This window comes from Mytilus galloprovincialis, chromosome 2 (genome assembly GCF_965363235.1).
Source record: "Mytilus galloprovincialis chromosome 2, xbMytGall1.hap1.1, whole genome shotgun sequence".
In the NCBI taxonomy this organism is placed as follows: Eukaryota; Metazoa; Mollusca; class Bivalvia; order Mytilida; family Mytilidae; genus Mytilus; species Mytilus galloprovincialis.
Genome location: NC_134839.1, coordinates 86,364,298 through 86,368,780, shown reverse-complemented (window position 1 = coordinate 86,368,780; position 4,483 = coordinate 86,364,298). Strand labels below are relative to the sequence as shown.

Genomic DNA, 4,483 nt, shown 5'->3' with positions numbered 1-4,483 from the left:
CGCCGTAATTCTTGAAGCAAATTCAACACGGGAGAAGCGGAGAGATACGACTAATTTCAATTCGCAAATTTTAATACTGAACATAAAACATGCGCATGTATATATACAACACAGTGTATATATTAAAACTAACACAGTATTAACATAGCTGAAGCTTAAAAATAGAACATATAAAACGTATACAAGTGTCACTCATCTAAAACTATGAGTTATCATGTATTAAAAGAATCATTATGTATAACACATTTCTCCAAATTTCTTTAAACCTTAAAGACCTATTTATATTAGATTGAATTATATCATCAGCTTTTTTATTTCATAAAATAATTGAATTTAACGTAAATGTAATCTATGCAAAATGTGTAAATAAGAAAACACTTGTAAACAGGAAAAGGGTGAAAAAATCCGGAAACTCAAAAGACACACTTATAATTAGATGATTTAAATATTAAGATATTTACTACGTACAATCTTTATTTTGTTTAATTATGATTAACAGTGTAATACCGTTAGTACTAGGAATATGTGCCGCTATTTTCATAGCAATTGCAGCATTTATACCTGGATGGTTTGTCGTGGAGTACCCTTCTGTCACTCACCGTCTTTATTTTAGCTTATTTTATGGATTAACATGTTCAACATCGTGTCAAATATCAACTTATTATGAAATATACCAGTACAATAACAGACAGAGTTCGTAAGTAACCATTTCGTTTCCTTACTTTGTCACAACCAATCCACGAACATTTAAGCTTTTTTCAACTGATTTTTATGATGTTTTCTTATGTACTGTCCCAGGTTATGGCAGGCCTTGTCGATGTCTAACTAGTCAAACCCTGCCACATTCTGTGAGTGCCTTTGTTGTTTGTTGCTGTGTAACATATTTGTTTTTCGGTTCATTATTTTGTACAAAAATAAGGCCTTTAGTTTTCTCGTTTGGATTGTTTTACATTGTCATTTCGGGGCTATTTATAACTCACTATGTGGTATGGGCTCTGCTCATTGTTGAAATCCGTATGATGACCCATAGTTGTTAAATTCTGTGTCATTTGGTCTCTTGTGGAGAGTTGTCTAATTGGCAACCATACCACATCTTCTTATTTTTATATCTATATAATCAATAACAATGAGTTCGCCGTTTGTAAATCTTCTCCAAATAAAAAGATATCAACTGTTCACATAAAGAACTATGATAGTGTAAAAAATACTGATCAAGATTTTGTTATGCCACTTTAGTTAAAATAAATGTAAGCCTATATTTTATGGCAATCCACTTCCTGGCTAATAAGCCAAATGAAATAGACCGATTGATACATTATGTCAGATGAAACCATGATTGGGATATATTTCTTTTTTCTCTTTTAACTGATTTGCTCTGTTAAAAAAATCCAAAATGGCGACCATGACATATATAATGCAGCTGTGGGGTGATCTATGAAAAAATCGGGACTTTTTATTCCAGAAACCCCTGTTAAAACACAAGTTATTGTAACCCATCAACTACGGGGCGCCGAATGGGACTCTTGTGATTTTGTACTCGAAATTCAATTTTGAACGGACAAAAGTGAGTTTTGTTCAACAAAAATTAGTTCAGTTTAACAAAATTTGTAGCATACTACAAATTTAAAATTTTGTCATACAAAATTATCTTTCAGTGGACAAAAGTTGCTTTTGTCATGACAAAATTCATTTTTGTAACACAGACTACTTTTGTTACCTAATTTGAAAATTGGGCGACAAAAGTCAATTTTATATGCAAAAATGTTTAGTTTGGATTCTGTGAACTAATTTGCATACAAAATCGACTATTGTGAGACACAATTGACTTTTGTGAGACAAAATTGACTTTTGTGAGACAAAATTGACTTTTGTGAGACAAAATTGGCATTTATATTGTCTCACAAAATTGAGTTTTGTCTCACAAAAGTCAACTTTTGTATGCAAATTTGTTTAATTTGGATTCTATGAACTAATTTGCATACAAAATTGACTTTTGTGAGACAAAATTGACAAAATTGTATTTGGTCTCACAAAATTGAGTTTTGTCTCACAAAAGTCAATTTTGTCTCACACAATTGACTTTTGTGTTTTAATTTCAATATCAGGTAACAAAAGTCAATTTTGTATGCAAATAACTTTATATTTGCATACCTTTTTGACAAAATTGACTTTTGTCATGACATTTTGTCATGACAAAACCGAATTTTGTCTACAAAAATGAATTTTGTCGTGACAAAAATGAATTTTGTCATCACAAAATTGAAGTTTTCATAAAACAAGTCTGTATCACATAGTTTTGGAAGACAAAAATGATTTTGTTATGACAGAACTGAATTTTGTACAAAACCACAAGAGTCCCATTCGGCGCCCCGTATCAACTGCTTATGAAGAGTTAAAATGGGGAGCTGAAGCTAATGATCGAAGGTCACGCCCAGATTTACTATAAAGTTGTTGGCACATTTATACATTGGATAAATTGGGAGAAGGAGTGCCAAATGCAGCATACACATAATTGATAATAAAGAAAAGAAAAATCTCACTTTTGACCTATGTATGTAGATTTAAATATTTAAAAGAGAATAACTGTTACATTTTAATCTGGTATCTTCTACAAAATGTCAAAATGTAGATACACACTTGATGTAAGTTTCAATTATCATTTTCTTATCAGTACAAAACAAATACTACCTCTGAATTGCTTTGACGGCGTATTGTTTTGAGCATGTTATAATACTCGGCATAAGTATTTTAATACATCAAGTATAATATTTTCTTTTAATAATTCGAAATAGATTTATTGACAATGTGTCATATCGATATTAGTAAATACAGTTCATCATAGGGTATTTTATAAAAAAAATATCTCAAAATTTGCAATAATAGAATTACAAAACGAGTTATAGCAACAGTTTGAAGCTGTGAAAAGTAGATTTAAATACATTTTGGCAAACTTTCATAGAAAATTGGCCCTACACATTTGTATACAATGATTGTATGTGCGAATCAATTAAAATCTCTGTGTCAAGTATATTGTCAATATCTTGATACAATACACTCCGCTGTGATTATCGTGTGCGATTGTTTTACATTTATTCACACCAAAGCGCGCGAGTCGTGTAGCAAATAAAGTATGAGAAAATATTTCATTTGGAAGATTTCACATTGTCTATATATGTGCAAACAAATAGTACTCAAAATTTAGAATGATGATATGATATTCGGAAAATATGTGTCAGTGAAATATAATTTTTATTTTATTGTAGAACAATTTTTTGGATGATAGAGTTTCAAGTGGAGGTGATGTTGTCTGTTGTTATTTGTACAATAGGTGTTATCATTCTATTTGTATACCGTAAAGGCAACAGGACCCACAGATTACTACTGGCTTCAGTTATATTGTTTGTTATTGGAGGTAGGTCTCTGTTTTAGGGGAAGGGGGAAATCAACAAAAATAATTACTAACAACTGACTATAGAATAATTATAATCAGGTCTATTAATTGCTTACGAAATCTTCGTCTATAAAGGTCGTCATAAATAGAACCGAATCATGTTAACAATACGACTTTGTAAGGTTGTTTTTTTTACCTATTTCATGAGTACTAAATTTTCATCATTAATACTTCTTCCACTGTACATAAAATACGGATTGATAATGAGACAAACGCAAATAACATAGGAAAACATTTTTTAACAAATTTGTGTGGCGTCAAGGATGTGTTTAGTTAGAGTCTTACTATACAAATCCTTGGTGGCGCTAATACTCTTCCGTAGGTATGGGTTGATAGTAAGTATACATAATTTTCTTTTTCTTGTAGGATTACTCATACTGGTTGCTTGTGGAAGAATTTTAACCGCAACATTAACCGCCAACAAGAACCTGCATACCAAAAATGCGGACCACTATTATGATTTCCCCTTTTCCTTGGTACCCGCCGGTATAGGAGGAATCGTACAAATAGTAACCGCAATTCTGGTACATCTCATACGGGGAGAGGTCATCAAAGGGAACAATCCGGATACGTTTGCATTTTATAGATCATAAATATTTCAGCTAAATTATATTTTACTTGTTAATTGCAGTAATAAGCAAGAATTTGTATAGTAAGATATCACTATATAAATCCTTAGAATAAGTTATTGCGTATTTCGGTGTTTTTCATGAGTATCTGTATCTTTATCTTTATTGTTACGTCATAACTACCAATTCTGGCTTTAATACAACGGAGTGAAGGCGCCGTCGATTTACTGACGTCTCGTGAGAGCAGATTTAAAGCTCTCAACGCTTGTTTCGCGCACAATAGTGTCCTCAAGATGGTATTAGTTAATAACTGTGGACACAAAGAATGAGTTTGAATATTGCTGAGTTTTACTGGTGGGAATGCAAAGCACCTAGTATTGTTTCTCACTTGTTTTTCAACTATGTTTGTTGCCTGGTAATTTTCAAACGTTTTCGCTGTGATGGTTCGTCTTGGTCTGGCCGA

General features: G+C 31.9%; 1 long non-coding RNA gene across 1 annotated transcript; it reads left to right on the top strand.

Annotated features, from left to right (window-relative positions):
- The first annotated feature begins 393 nt into the window (after positions 1-393).
- LOC143064702 (uncharacterized) lies at positions 394-4,058 on the top strand. The gene is made up of 3 exons (XR_012975309.1): positions 394-697; positions 3,264-3,412; positions 3,818-4,058. It is a non-coding gene; the product is annotated as an uncharacterized LOC143064702 (long non-coding RNA).
- Positions 4,059-4,483: the final 425 nt, after the last annotated feature.